The sequence below is a fragment of the Podarcis pityusensis genome (assembly GCF_964106645.2).
Source record: "Podarcis pityusensis genome assembly, chromosome: 6".
NCBI classification, from domain to species: Eukaryota; Metazoa; Chordata; class Lepidosauria; order Squamata; family Lacertidae; genus Podarcis; species Podarcis pityusensis.
Window position 1 is genome coordinate 29644836 of NC_138030.1, and position 16481 is coordinate 29661316.

Consider the following 16481-nt stretch of genomic DNA (forward strand, 5'->3'; position numbering starts at 1 on the left):
TATCTATCTATCTATCTATCATCTAACTATCACCAACACCCTGGGAGGAAAATAATACTAACAATAGATGTATTAACAGAGAAGGAATCCAGAAATTCACAGGAAGGTTGTCTCAGGAAGTACAATGGTGCCCCGCAAGACGAATGCCTCGCAAGACGGAAAACCCGCTAGACGAAAGGGTTTTCCGTTTTTGAGTTGCTTCGCAGGACGAATTTCTCTATGGGCTTGCTTTGCAAGATGAAAATGTCTTGCGAGTCTTGAGATTTTTCCCCCGCTCCCCCCCCCTTTTTCTAAGCCGCTGAGCTGCTAATAGCCTTTTAGCAGCTAAGCCGCTAAGCCGCTAAGCCTTTAAGCCTTTAATAGCCGCTAAACCGCTAATAGCGCTAATCCACTAAGCCGCTAATAGGGTTGCTTCGCAAGACGAAAAAACCGCTCGACGAAGACACTCGCGGAACGGATTAATTTCGTCTTGCGAGGCACCACTGTATTGCTGTATAATTCAATGTGCTTGTCTTCATCTTTAAGGATGCGGGTGGTGCTGTGGGTTAAACCACAGAGCCTAGGACTTGCCGATCAGAAGGTCGGCTGTTCGAATCCCCATGATGGGGTGAGCTCCCATTGATCAGTCCCTGCTCCTGCCAACCTAGCAGTTCGAAAGCACATCAAAGTGCAAGTAGATAAATAGGTTCCACTCCGGTGGGAAGGTAAATGGCGTTTCCGTGCACTGCTCTGGTTCGCCAGAAGCAGCTTAGTCATGCTGGCCACAATACCCGGAGGCTGTACGCCGGCTCCTTCGGCCAATAAAGCGAGATGAGCGCCGCAACCCCAGAGTCGGCCACAACTGGACCAAATGGTCAGAGGTCCCTTTACCTTTAACTTGGGATCCAGGAGTTGTGTCCAATTCTAGTCCTACTCAGATCAAACCCAATGGACATAACCAACTAAAGTAGGATAAACATTAGCTAAAACCCCAGGTATTGAAAGGACCCTGTGCTCTCCCCCAGGATGACCACTAAGCACCTAAACTAATGGTTTAGGCCCCATTTAGGCTAATTTGTTTTTTTTTAAAAAGCCATCCAGGTTCTCCATTATTAGCTCCCCCGTACAACATTATGTTGCTGCTTTTGAGGTTTTTGCCTGTCTTCTGCTGAAAAACAAAGTTCTCTTGATTTTTATAAGCATTTTTAATACTTATATATTTTGATTGTTATTCATTTGCTAAACTATTATACCTCCTTGAACATTTTTCATGGCAGGTGCATGAACCTCAGAAGTGGCCCTAAGAGTCTAAGAAATATGACCTCCATTTCCCTTGGATTTTAAGAGGTCTATAATATGTCTTGCGTGCTATAATGTTCAAGATAAACCTGCCTTTGCTTGTGCTGCATGACCTTCGCTTTCATGCACAGCCAACGCAACACAGATCATCATGGAATGAAAAGCAAAGAGGGGGAGGGAAACTGAGGGGAGAGGATGGAGCTGTGGTGTTTGTTTAAATGATTTCATTTCCAACCTTGAGGTAGATGGAAGTGTGGCTGTGCTGTTACATAACAAACAAATCACATTTAAAGGCAATTGCTGAAAGAGAGAGGAGCAGTAGTACCCCACACTATTGAGCTGGGAATAGCTGAGATAATACAGCCTTACTCCAGGGCTGCTCCAGTCTGAAAAGGAGAGCACAGCAGCGAGGCTTGATGTGGATATGAATTTGTTATGACAGACTAATTTTACAAATCCATAGCTGCCTTCTGGCGGAATTATCAAGATCTATATTTAAAAGAGAAACCAGAAAGGGGGGGGGGGAGAGATGCATCATGTTGGTGATGAGAGATGCTCTTCCAGGTCGGTTTATGTTTTTTTTAAGGTGCTACACAGATAGCTGTACTAGTCCACTTTCTATTTCCTTCAATGAGAAATTGACAAAGGTTTAGGAAGGACTGGCATTTCACCACAATTAAATTTAGCTGATTGTTTTGTAACTCCAACGCAACATCCCTGCAGCCCCTTCAAATGTGGCAACATCCCACTTGCACAACAAGACTATCTTGCCATAAGCAGCGTCTTCCTAGTACTATTGTAAGTCATAGGACTGGCTCATTATTAGATATATCTTCAGCCCCTGCACTAATAGCAGCAGCACTTGTAACCAGCTCTTTCACACCAAAGATCATGAACAACAAACTGTTGCACCAATTGCCATAAGAGATTCCCCCCCCCCCCAGTTTTCTGTATCTTTCGAAATGAATTATCCAGACAAATAGCTTCTATTCCCTTCCACATTAATGCAAATTAATATAATTTGTCAGAAACAACCAGTGTTCCATTTCCAGTGACAAGTCAGAACTACTACCACAATGCAAAAAGAGACCTGTTAACGTTCATCAACAACATAGACTTGCAAAAGCGTCATCTTACTGTCGTGAGGACTGTTCGAGTTATTTTGCACCTGTGACTGCCTTAAACAGCTAGAGGGTCCCTCAGTCATCCTTTTTATTGTGAATTCATGATGATTTGCACTCATTATGTTTTTGGAACTGTCACACATGACTCTGCTTTCAATGTTGTCACACTGCTTCATTTGCTCACAACTTCCTGATGATATCCTGTAACTTTTTATACCACAAACTTTGGTTGCTCTATAGCCCATTTTGGTTGCTCTATAGCCCACTTTGGTTGCTCTATAGCCCATTCAGAGAGCAATAATGTGGTAGCACTGGGGAAGCATCGCATAACAAACTAAAGTAAATAAATCCACGGCCAGTGCACTATTATTGTATCAAGAACATGTTGCAGAATACACCTGCAATAAAACACCAGTCTGGTGGGGGCCACAAAGAAACACTGTAAGTGAAAAAGACCTAAATTTCTGTAGGTGGGGGAAGTAAAGAAGGGTAGACACATTGAAATGAAAAAATGGATAGATCCATCAGTTCAGACCTCTGGCAAGAGAGTTCTACCTTCCCCTGGCAGTCCACTGATGGGGACCTAGAGGAGGAAAGAGAAAGATAGAGAAGGGAGTGGCTCCACCCACCATCAATTCCATCCCTACCACTGCTGGCATGTGGTCCACAACAAATCACCCTGGAGTAGGGAAGAAAGGACCTGTCAATTTCAGTTCTCTGTTTCTCATTTTTCCATTCCTAAATTCAGTTCTCCACATTTTGCAGCAATTCGTAAATGCTTAAAAAAAAATCCTCATGAAAATTCAACAGCATTTTAGCGTGAATAAACACATTTTATATAAACACATTTTATATTCAGTTTTGACTAATATACACATTTTTGCAACCTATTTTCCCCAATATAATGCATCTTGGTATGTTATTTTCATGAATATCTTCATTTTTATGCACACTCTCCCCTAATATATACATTTTTGCAAACACTGTTTAGTTGGAGAAGTTGCAAAATTCAGATAAGCGTGAATTTTGAAGGATAGCAACAGTTCAGTTGTGCATATTCTTTCAAAAAGCATGAAGTAGATACATTCAGCTTTAAATGTGCAACGGGTCAAATTTCTCTGCCATCACTTCTCCTGAGAACTGTGACCCACAATAGGGGGGGGGGGAATGTTCTCCACCCCTAGAGCAGGAGCAAGTTTTATTGGCTAGACTAAACAATAGCTGACTAGTTAAATTCACATGCTGCCTTATAAGTGACAGCAGTGGCCATTAACATGGCTAGTTTATTACTTGGCTATTACATTGGATACCTGTCTTTGAGACAAGACACCCTTGCAATGGTATACACGGGGGAAACAAAGTGTGGTAGCCTCCTCAATAATTTAGGAAGACCTGTTATGCTGTCATGATCCCATCGGAGCTGAAGCTGGAAGGCTGGAATAAGGAATGATGCCTGTTTAAAGAGGAGTGGTGTGGCATGTGACAACCCTGTGCTGACACATAGGGGTTCTTTCTTCTCCCTGATGGTTTGAGGCATGGACAGGCAAACTAAGGACCGGGGGCCGGATCCGGCCCAATCGCCTTCTCAATCCGGCCTGTGGACGGTCCAGGAATCAGCATGTTTTTACATGAGTAGAATGTGTCCTTTTATTTAAAATGCATGTCTGGGTTATTTGTGGGACCTGCCTGATGTTTTTACATGAGTAGAAAGTGTGCTTTTATTTAAAATGCATCACTGGGTTATTTGTGGGGCATAGGAATTCGTTCATTCCCCCCCCCCTTCAGAATACAGTCCGGCCTCCCACAAGGTCTGAGGGACAGTGGACCGGCCCCCTGCTGAAAAAGTTTGCTGACCCCTGGTTTGAGGCATATATCTAAAGCTATGCAGTCCCTGCAGGGGATGGATCATTGAAGGTCACACTGGACAAAAGTCTGACATCCAAAGTTTAGAATTCAGGCAAACACAAGCAGCTCAATCCTTTGATTCTGTCAATAAATTGCAGCTCAAGAGGGAAGTATCAGTCTATGTCTAGTCCAGGCTTCCTCAACCTTGGCCCTCCAGATGTTTTGAGACTACAATTCCAATCATCCCTAGGGATCATGGGAGTTGTAGGCCAAAAACATCTGGAGGGCTGAGTTTGAGGAAGCCTGGTCTAGTCCATACCACTTTCATATGTTTTCACTCAAAAGCCTATTCTGTTCCAAAATCGGAAATTTTTTAATATGTGTGGAAAAATCCCGTTTAAATACATATTTTAAAAGTACTTTCACTTAAAATTTTCATTTCTAAACATAATTTATAAACATATCCGGATACACTTTTAAAGCCAAAAACTGCTTTGCAGCATTCCTAAAACTGTTCTGGGGAGTTCCCCCTATCCTCTGGAGCAGATTTGGGGAGAGTGTACAGCGTACACAGGAGGGAAGGTGCCAGTAAAAACATAATAAGAGCCTGCTGGATTAGGCCAATGGCCCATCTAGTCAGTGGCAGACCTTGGGGTCTCAAATTTCAGGGGTGCCCTGTGTGACACCAAAGTTTGGTAATCAGTGTGACTGAACTGTTTGCACTCCCCTAAATCTGCCTCTGATCTAGTCCAGCATTCTGTTCCCCCAGTGGTCATCCAGAGGCCTGTGGGAAATGCAGAAGCAGGATTCAAGCACAAGAGCACCCTCCCCTCCAGTGGTTTCCAGGAGCTAGTATTCGGAAGCATTGCTGCCTCCACTTGTGGAGGCAGAACACAGCCATCAGATCTAGTAGCCTTTGATAGCCATCTCCTCCATGTATTTGTCTAAAGCTCTTTTAATACCATCTAAGTTGGTGACCACAACTGCTTCCTGTGGGAGTGAGTTCTACAGTTTTACTGTTCTGCATGAAGAAGGAAGCATAAATCCTAATGGGATAAGATACTGCTAAATGTCAAGGTCAAGGGGGCGGCTGCTGCTGCTGTGGTCCAGCCCCCATGTGCATTCAATGTATCTACACTGAACACGTGAAAAAGTCTAATGATGTTGAGAAAACCAGTAGACGTCATGTTACCAGTAGACAAAGGCATGTTTGTTTTTCACACTCGCCACTTGCAGTGAATAGTGCAAAGAATCCAAAAGAAAGATGAGAGAAAAATCTATAAGAGTAGCACAGCTGAAGGAGAAAAAAGAGTTCGTGTCTGAGAGACAGCCAGGGAAAATGTATTTTGCAAATTCCCTCTTATTAAGTTCAATTAAATATGCTCTTAGCTTGTTAGGCGTATCTGACAAGAATATGTTCTTAGAAAATGTTGGATCTAATTTTCTGTCCCACACACAAACAAACAAAAGTTATATATTTCAGCATGAAGCTGTGTTCAACCACACAACCCTTCCAGCAGTCTGAAGTGGTGCGGCCCAGAAACAGAACTCCCAAACTTAAGAGTTCTAAGGTTCAGGATCAACGCAATGCCTCTTTACTGGAGGCACAACCAGTCACTTCCATTTCTCTCCATTTATCCTGTTTTGCCATTGTGACTCATGGAACTAATTACCAGGGAATGTGTGTGTATTTACTGTAACTATGTGAACCAAAAGTCAAAGAGCTAGGAGGGTCTGCCCAGTATCTTGTAGAGGCATCATTTCTGCAAGGAATTATTTGAATGGCTATTCATTATAGCTGCAGGACCTACATATCTAAATGCAGTGTGTTTACCAGCACAGCAATAAACTATTTTCTCATCTAGATAATGCTGAAGTGGTTATATTTGGTCTACAGAAGGACAGACTCTTCCGTGGAAACCTGTACATAGCAGTGAACTGGAAAAACAGAACATAATATTAATGTGAGCAACCAGTGTATACTCAGTTACAGGAATAAACTACTTGAACTGTTCTAGGCTGAATCTGAAATGTGGCTCTCACCTCTGATCCGAGGTACAGTACTCTGAATCTGCCTCTCCCAATAAAGGTGAAACTAAAATCCCCCAAAAAGCATCATGAAGTCAGAGGCACTTCAGATTCAACTTTCTCTTTTAAAAAATTGAAGTTTCTATCCCTCATTAAAGTGTGGATGCCATAAATGGCCCCTGGCAGAACTTCATTCACAACCAGGGTGAAGATCTTCTCTTCAACCTATCAGGTACAATTCCCCATTCCATAATTTCTGCTTCCCTTTGGATCTGCTCTTCATGTGCCATTTGGGAGTGGGAATAGAATGAGGGTTCTCTTGATGTAGAATGGCATTTGTCGTCAGTCCAGAACTTTGATTCATCTCACATTTGGAACCTCTTCACACATGATCATTTTCACACACTAAGTGTATTTAAAAAAGAGAAAGTACATGTACAGACAAGTTGAAAAGTAGAAAGCCCCTCTTGGAGCAGCATGTTAAAAGCCAAGGTGTGCAGAAATGTGGGCACAATTCATGTGTACAAGACTGTTCCATGCACATTAATAGCAGTTGCAAGTCAATGCCAGAAGCAGCTGTCACAGGAAGCAGAGATAGTAATCATTTCATTTGTCCCTTGTATTTAAATGTGCATTGATATTATCTATGGTGTGTGTGTGTGCGCGCACACACGCAGGCACGCTTACTGAGACTTCCATGTCCCAAAAGGTTCTACTTTCAGGTTTTCACTCAGCAGCAACAGATACATTGATAAATACTGTCTACAAGTCTCTTGGAGACACAAGAATCTTGTGGACACAAGAATCTTGCAGCAAGACAGAGCATCTCATGCAGCCTTTCACTCACTCTAATGGGCACATGTAGATAAGATAGAGAGAAGAAACAAGAGCCACACCCAGTGGGATCAAATCACACCAGCCTAGTATCAGAATTTGACTGTTCCAATTCAGGTCCCTTGAGAAACATTTAATGTAGCACAGTTTGAAGACAAGGTTGTCCTTATTTCCCTAATGTAATGGAGGGGGGAACCCACAGTATTGTTTATATACCAGTAAGCACATTTGAACAACTGAAGGTGACAGCTTCAATTCTTGCACTTCTAGACAGCCATCAAAACAAAATGGAAGGAAAAAACAATATTACCTATTTTGTACTGTGCCATTATTGCCCCTTCAATTTGGAATTTCCAATCACAGCTGCATTCTCAAGGGTTTCCTGTAATAACAGATTGGAAAAGCATACTACAAAGTATGACCAGCTAAATTGTTTGCTGGATGGAATTTGATTTCAAAAAGTAAGATAAAGCCACTAAAAGAATTGGCTTCTTCTGTTAGAAACTAGAGTTAAAATGGGCTGATGAGGAATACTGGCCCAGTTTCTGCCCCAAGATGTCACTCTGATAGTTGAATGAGCTTTACTCAAAAACAAGGAAGAACATTCCAGAATCTACTCACCCCATTAGAGAACTTTTAACCTACCACTTTCAACAGTCATGGATTCCACCAAGGAATTCTGGGAAGTAGCATTTGCTAAGACTGATGAAGGTTGTTAGGAAGCTGCTATTCCCCTCACAGAGCTACAATTCTCATGGTGGTATAAGAACAATCCCTCTTCCCAGGGAACTCTGGGAATTGTAGCTGCATGAGGAGAATAGGGATCTCCTAACAGCTCTCAGCACTGTTAGCAAACTACAGTTCCCAGGATTTTTTGAGGCAAGTCATGGTTGTTTAAAAGGGTATGAGGAAGGGGATAAGGCAGGGTCTGTAGGCGGTGTGGCTGAGGAGAGCCCAGAGGTCTGCTTTTAGCCACCTCTACCTGAGGTTCCCTATCCCTAAAGTATGAGGATAAAACTTTTAACTCTTGCTTCTGGTTGATAGTTTTTGTTTAGTCTGGTTTTGATTGTACATTGAAGTATGTCAGTCATGCAACCCTGACCCAAGCCTTCCTGGATCATTATAAGAGCTTGCTGATCAACTAAGAGAAAATAATTACAGCTCAAAGGTTTTGTATTTGATCAACTCTTTTCTTAAAGCTTTCCAAGCTATGTTTAGCTTATGTCCATTGTGTTAGACTGGAAAATTCTATATTAAAAATTCTATATAGAAAATCAAACATGAGAAATAATCAAGGGGAAGATCCCTTTTCACTGCTCAAATCCTTTCCTGTGCATCTCTTCCACTTTTTTTGCCATCACCTTTATGCTGCCAAAATACATTTTATAGCCTAATCACATTGCATTTAGCAAACAGAAGGTTACCACCTTTTAACTGGCCCGCTTCCTAGACCTTTTAGCAACAGCCTGACATGAAGAATTAAAAAGGTGAAACTTTCCCACCGCTTATCTCTCTGCCACAGGCAGCACCCCTCCCACAAACCACAAACTTTTAAAAGGCAAGTCACCATGAAGCAACCAGAAAACAAGTCAGCGGTGCTTCTGTTGAATAAAAATTAAAGGAGACTTACTCACTTTACACCAACTTGCCCTCTACCACACTTTTAAAACTGAAGGAAGACTGATGGAAGACCTGGGTTAATTCCCAAACCAGAAACAGATCCTCCCCTATACCCTACTTGCCTCTTCCATCTCACCAAAAAGGACATCCCCTTCAAAATTTCAAAAGTGAAAACTGGGATATACATGTAGCATACTTATTATCATGCAGACATTTATTGGCCAAGGCCTCTTTCATCATCATTCCACACTATTGAAGACTCTCCTATTATTTAATCATTTGTGTCCTCCTGTTGTGATTCTTGTGAACTGCTTTGGGCTCAAGATTTGGTGTTGGAAAAGCAGAATACAAATATTAAATGAAATTTATAAAAATCAAAAACAACCCAGGACTCAAATACCTGAAAAAACGCATTCCCTATGGACCCTCTTAGGTGCTAAGCTCAGCGGAGGGGACCCTCTTGGAGCTTCTACCACCCTCAGAAGCTCAGGTGTGGCCCAGGAGAAGGCCTTCTCAGTGGCCACTGTGGAACACCCTCCCCACAGCGATGCATCTGACATCTTCATTATACAGTTCTACTTTTGTCAAATGCTAGATATGCACCCTTTTACCCTGGCCGATAACATCTGAGATACATGTTTTTGGAACCCACCCTATTCTTTCGGATTGTATTCTTTTTAATGGTTTTTAATATTGTATTTTAAATTATGGTAACCTTCGGGTTAAGGGCAGGCTAACAACAGCAACCACCACTAACATTACCCTACACTGGCTTCACAGTTAAAGGCAGCAGGCTGCCCAAGAAGATTCTCTTTCATCTTGACATTTCCTACCCGAACGTCCTGTTGTTAAATGTGTTTATGCCTCAACCCACAAGCTGACAAGTGAATCTACAAACAGGGCCACAGCAAGCACTGGCTGGAAATTCCCAAGCACTGCCCCACTCCACAAAAACCCTCAGAGCTGTATGAATGAGAAACAAGCAAGAAAGGTACATGGTAGTAACTGCAAAGCAATGTTCTCTGTTTTTTATCATCTCTTGTCAGGCCTAAAGTAGATAACACACATTCTTAAATAGTAACAAAATATTGCAACCAGAACCACAATGTTAGGTGCTCATTAGTTCATAGGCAACTGTTCCCCCCCCCCTGAAAAGTTCTGAATCTGAATGCCCACATTCACTGCACATAAAAAATTATAGCAACAATGTCAGCTGCATGCTCTGCAATAGCCTTTCCGCCACTGGCTTAGTCCAAGAATTGGCGTATGGGGGTTGGTTAAAGATACCATAGAAAAATCAGGTGGCTGCCACACTAGTCATTTTCTTCAGAACTGACATCCTTTCTACATTCACTTTTTAGGGAAAATCCAATGGTGTCATTGCCAGACCATTGCAGCCCAGTGTTTTCAGTGTTGTCCTCCCATTTCTTAAAGACTGATTTGTGGTGTGGTCTGGCAAAGTAGTGGGCTATTGTCCTTTTAATTAGTTGCTTGCTGTTCGCCCCCAGCCTTGACAGTACTGAATCAGTTCTTGTCAGCAAACTTTGATTACTTATTTCCTCTTTGTAGTCAGGGCATTTTCTTACTCATTTTTATTAAAATGAGTGTGGAATGTTACTGCAACGGCAATATTATCAAGCCTGATGGATGTGGGTGTTAATGGACACTTTCTGCCCAGAAAACAAAATGCACTGGAATGCATTGAATAGACATCCAACCTGCACCTGCCATGTCTTGAAACTGTCTCTCCTAGACTTTTTCTTTTTTTACTGATATCAGCTCATGGTAAAGTAGAGAAACACCTAGCAATTCTGGGTACCTTACAAAGATGTAAGTCGTGCTAAACTCACTAGCATTTTCTATTTAGGAAGTATACATAGGATGGTGTACAAATGAAATGAGGAAGCAAAGAAGGAGTAAAAGAAGATGGGGGTTAGATGTTCCTGAATTTTGTGGAATGTTAGGGGAGGGGTGGTACTTCTGGTGGGGGGCATTTTTGCTCCTTCTGGGGTAGTTTGTCCACCTTTGGTCCCCACCCTGCACTCAGCTCTCACCTGTGGCTCCTACAAGCTATCAGCATGTGACAGCAGCCACACCCTGTGACAGGATGTAACATGGCATCCTTGTAATGTTGAGGAGGACTCTGGAGCAGAGGCCTAAGGACAGTATACACTGGTGGCAGCAAAATATCTTAGGCTGTCCACTTCCGTCCCCAGTAGCTTGGATGGAAGAGGCGAAGGGACTCGGCCTATGAAATGTTTTTACATCAGTGGTACAGCCAAGCAGAATCCAACCATGTGTGAAGCTCCCTGCTGTTGCACCACATATTGCCTTTACAATGATAACAAAACCAAAGGGAAAAAACCTTGGAAGTAAACGACAAAAATATTTTCTCTTTAGGCACTGATAGTCTTTATGTTGTGGAATCACTGATAAAACTGAGCATTGTGAGGGTACAGTTACTTTTCAAACAGGCTTTCAACAGGGTCTGAAGCCAATGTTTCCCCCTTATGCGACGTAGCCTTGGTAGTCCTTAAGCTCATGCTAGTCCTTCAGATAACCACACCTGCATTATTTCTGCCCAAAATGGTATTCTCTGAGAACCTGCCTCATTTGTGTTTATGTCATTGGTGTTTTTTTTAAAAAAATAACTGGTAGTAATTACAGGAACTGGTACAAGTGTGGTTTTTATTAAGACTGAAATACACAGTGTGGTGAAGTTAAAACCTTTCCCCCTCCACTTTGATCTTAATAAAAATAGACCCCATCCCATATGGGTAATTAGAAAGGGGCAATATTAAATGTGGGTGCACAAAGCATTAAAGACACACACATCAAGACTCCTTGCACTCTGCTCCTCTCCCTCGTTATTCCAGCCCAGGGCAGCCCTACCCTCAGCCTGCCCTCAGAGCATAGCTGTCAAGTGTCCGTTATTTGAAGGGACAGTCCCTTATTCCAGCGCCATGTCCTGCTGCTGTCCCTTATTGATGGATGTCCCTTAAATGTCCTTTAAATGATGTCCCTTAAATTTCAAAGGAAGCAGCTCCTCTCCCTCCCTCCCTGCTGGCCAGGGAGGAGGGAGGCTCCAACTGTGTTGCTTGGCTGTGTTGCTCACCCAATAAGAAGTCTAAGAATGACTGGGGGGTGGAGCTTGCATGCCTTGTGTGTGGCTAGTTAATGCAAGCTGAGGGGTTTTTTGTTTTTTGTTTTTATGAGATATTTATTAAGATTTTTTAAAAAATATTAAAATAAAAGTGAAAAAAATAACAAAAATACAAAATAAAAATGGTTAAAAACACACAGATTTTCCATTACTTATTTTCCTTTAGCTTGTTTCCCGGACCTCCTCATACCTCCCTTTTTTGTATTCCACTTCAATCTGTTGGTTCAGCAAATCCTTACCCTCTTTAATTATCCTAATCCTTGATCTTAAAAATAATAGCATTAGATTTTTACCTATTTATAACCCTTTTTTCATATTCCCTTAAAGCATTACAGCTGGAAACCACTTAATTTCTATCCAACATCATTCTACCATTCATTAATTTTACAATATTTCTGTAGATAATCTTTGAATTTCTTCCAATCTTCTTCCACCGACTCTTCTCCCTGGTCTCGGATTCTGCCAATCATTTCTGCCAGTTCCATATAGTCCATCAGCTTCATCTGCCATTCTTCCAAAGTGGGTAAATCTTGTGTCTTCCAATACTTTGCAATGAGTATTCTTGCTGCTGTTGTGGCGTACATAGAAAAAGTTCTATCCTTCTTTGACACCAATTGGCCAACTATGCCCAGGAGAAAGGCCTCTGGTTTCTTCAAGAAGGTATATTTAAATACCTTTTTCAGTTCATTATATATCATTTCCCAGAAAGCCTTAATCCTTGGCCACGTCCACCAAAGGTGAAAGAATGTACCTTCGGTTTCTTTACATTTCCAACATTTATTATCGGGCAAATGATAGATTTTTGCAAGCTTGACTGGGGTCATGTACCACCTGTATATCATTTTCATAATATTCTCTCTTAGGGCATTACATGCCGTAAACTTCATACCTGTGGTCCATAACTGTTCCCAGTCAGCAAACATAATATTATGTCCAACATCTTGTGCCCATTTAATCATAGCAGATTTCACCGTTTCATCCTGAGTATTCCATTTCAACAGCAAGTTATACATTCTTGACAAATTCTTAGTTTTGGGTTCTAACAATTCTGTTTCTAGTTTTGATTTTTCCACCTGGAAGCCAATTTTCTTATCCAAATTGTATGCCTCCATTATCTGATAATAGTGAATCCAATCTCGCACTTTGTTTTTTAATTTCTCGAAACTCTGCAATTTCAGTTTGTCTCCTCAAGCTGAGGGGTTTTTTGAATGCTGGACGGCATTTTGTTGCACGTGCTGCTGCAAACTTTGCAGTGCAAAACCAGGCCAGGGAGCCATCTTAAGTTGAGGCTGCATAGGCCTTGTGGTGCATGTGATTCAGATTCTCTTCAGTTGAACCTCTGGTTACAAAGTTGGTTGGACAGTGTTCTCAAGGCTACCAGCATGAGTTTGACCAAACTGCAGGAGGACAGGAAGACTGGAGTGCCTGGAACAGGTGAGGCTGCAGGTCCCTTATTTTGGCTGCTGGTCCCTTATTTTCAAGGCTGCTGGTCCCTTATTTTCAAATCTGTAAGTTGACAGCTATGCCTCAGAGCCATTGTGTCATGCTGGGCTGGGCCTCAGTGGCTGCACCCTCTCCCCCTCTTTCACCCCCCAGCAGCTGCTACAAGCTGCTCAAGGAAGGAAGCTGGCAGGGGAAGCCATGGAGAGGCAAGAGAATGCTCCCTCACAGCAGCCACCACCACTATAGTCGTCACTGTCTCGTCCTCCTCCCCAAGCTTGGTGGCACTGATGGGGGGAATTAGGGACATTCTGGGTTTCAAATGCAAAGCAAAGACAGCTTTCATAATTCTGGGACTGCCCTGGAAAATCAGGACACTTGGAGGATATGTTAGTGCTGTGTGTAGCTGGGTCCTGGCAACTTGGAGTAAGGGGAGCTCAATATCATCCAGCGGGATTTGTGGCTTAGTGGAAGTTTGAACTGGGGCCTCCTTTGTTCTGGTCCAAAGCACTAACCACTACACCACACTGAATGCATATGCAACCATTTTAAGGCAGGGTCTTCTGAAGTCTTTGGATGATCCCTTTGTCATCTGTTTCTTAAAGCACATAGGCCTTTCCCTTGACTAGTATCAGGTTCTCCCAGCTTGCTTCCATAAACCATAAAATACCATAAATCACCAGCAAGCCTCAGATTAGACCTGACAGCCAAGCTTTTTTCAGATGAGTCTGTTCCACTGTATGTAATTAACATGTCTTGTTTTCATCATTTATATTTTATTTATATGCTTTTATGTAGTGTGAGCAAGTCCAAGAGGTTTTTATTTCTATGAATTATGCTTTGTAAAACCACAGCGCCGACATTGATGGAGCAATTATTACCGGCTAAGGACCCCATCTTCGTTGCTCTGTCTTTCTTTCCCTCTGCAGCTGGCCGTCTGTCATTCTTAAATAAGAGCTATCAACGTGTGACAGACAGAAGGACATCTCATAGGGAAAAAGCAGGAGGAAGGGGATGAGGTAAACACTGAAAAGGATTCTGTTGCCATAACTCGAAGGCACACTATCACAGATGGAATTTTGCAGGTTTTAAGAAAGAAGGGGGGGGATCACACTCCTAAAAAGCTATTGCCTTAGGGGAGCTTTTACCGATTTCAAGCTTTTGTTGTTCAGATCAGTTCACTCCAGAGAGTGGTTGTACCAAGTTGATAGACAAGCCGGGATAATGGAAAATGTTCTTTTCTTTCTTTTTCTTTTTCTTTTTTTAATGCAGTTGCTTAGAAAACCTTTATTACTTTTGATTTCAAAACTGGGGGACAAAACTGCATGTGGAACTTGAAGGATGATTTAAAAAAGGAATTCTCTCCTCATCCCTACACCCCAGACCCCATCTTGCTTTCTTAGGGCTACAATTCTAAGCGTGCTTAGAATAATTTCCACCTTCAATCATTAGAGTCCCCTTTCATATACAGTCCAGAATGGTGGAGAGATGGGAGCCTTCATGTTGACTAGCTTTCCCGAGGATAACCTTCACCTGAAGAGTCTTCAACACAAGTTCACCAACAACTGACACAAATTCATCCAAAGAATACAACCCAGTTTCTACCAAGTCAAACACGCTTCCACTATTTCCAAAATATAACAGTACTATTGATTCATCAAATGGTCAGGAAGAGACATCATCTCTTGAACCTCCTGCTGAGTCAAGTTGTGCACCACAGAAGCACAAGGTTACAATAATGGATTACAATAAGCAGGCAGCACGTCAACTTCCCCATTCATCAGCTGAGAAAAAGAGTTGTTTTGCTTTGAATGTTTTTGAAGCACATTTTTGGAGCTTTTGTGATGTTAGCATAGTCTCTTACTAGACAGATTTGCCAAGCCCTTTGTGAAATCCCCTGTTGTACAAAAGGTCATCAAGTATGAGCAGTGGAAGAACCAGAGAAACCAATGTTGGGAGAATGAGAATCAGAGCATAAAGGAAATGTGATATCTGCCCTCATTTGCATTTCCAGACCTCACTTTTCAATACTGAGTTGGGCAAGATGTAGAATTGGATCTCTGATTCAAACTGGTATTTTTACCTGAATCAAAGCAGAACTTGAAATCAATCATTTTAATGTTGCTTTTGTGCATATAAAGCTGCTATCTCATATTCTGTCATCTCAGAAGTCTGTCTAACCCATGTCTGTCTGACTTGCAGTTCTCCAAGGTCCCAGCCCTACAATATGACTTTTTTCTCCTAAAGCAGAGACAACCAGATTCATGAGCATGTGACTATGCACATGGACAGCATGCACTCTGCAGCTGAACTATGCTTCCTCCATTTTGAGTATCTGCACTGCCCATCTTCAAAACTGGTTTATCGTCCAGTTCTGCATTTCTATTAACGCATTTGCTCTAGCTTTTTGATGTGTCATTAGCTACTGTTATAATGTTCAGGAATATCTCTGCAGGTTTTCTCTGGAAGAGTGTGGCATCACCAACATAATATCGTTATGCAGCTCCTCTTGGATATCTAAGGGAGAGTTCTAAGCAAATATATGCATTCCTGGTAAAAAGCTGTATATGCTGAAAACAAACATATGCCCATAAACATATTGTCTGGTTCTTGCAAATAAATGGATTCCTACCCATGTCTGGTAACACTGTGCTCTTTTGCAAATTGTGCAATTCTGTAATTCCTTGTGCCATTTCAAAAAAAACCAACATTCACTCTCTGTAACTATAAATCTCACAATAAATGCCTTGCAAGATATGTGTCCATGTCAAAATATAATGTTTTGCTCTTTGATTCCCATGACTGCTAATCCAAACACTTGGATATTGAGAGAGAGAGAGAGAGAGAGAGAGAGAGAGAGAGAGAGAGAGACTCTCACAGAGGCCCTGAGATTAGCAGTCCACAAAATTAAGCTAATCAAATACTGTTTTCAGGCTTTTCAGTGCAATCAAGATGAGTGAGCTGACTGAAGCACTGTCCAGATGGAGCTTAAGAAACAATCGCCATGAGCAATATCTCATAGTGGAAGATGGGCGTGACAATGTCTGGTGGGCTTACTGAATTAGTACCCCAGGCTTGTGATGGCCTTGGCAGCAAAAAGGTGCAGAAGGGAGACAAAAGGGTAGAGGTTGTAGTTCCCTGCTGGTCAA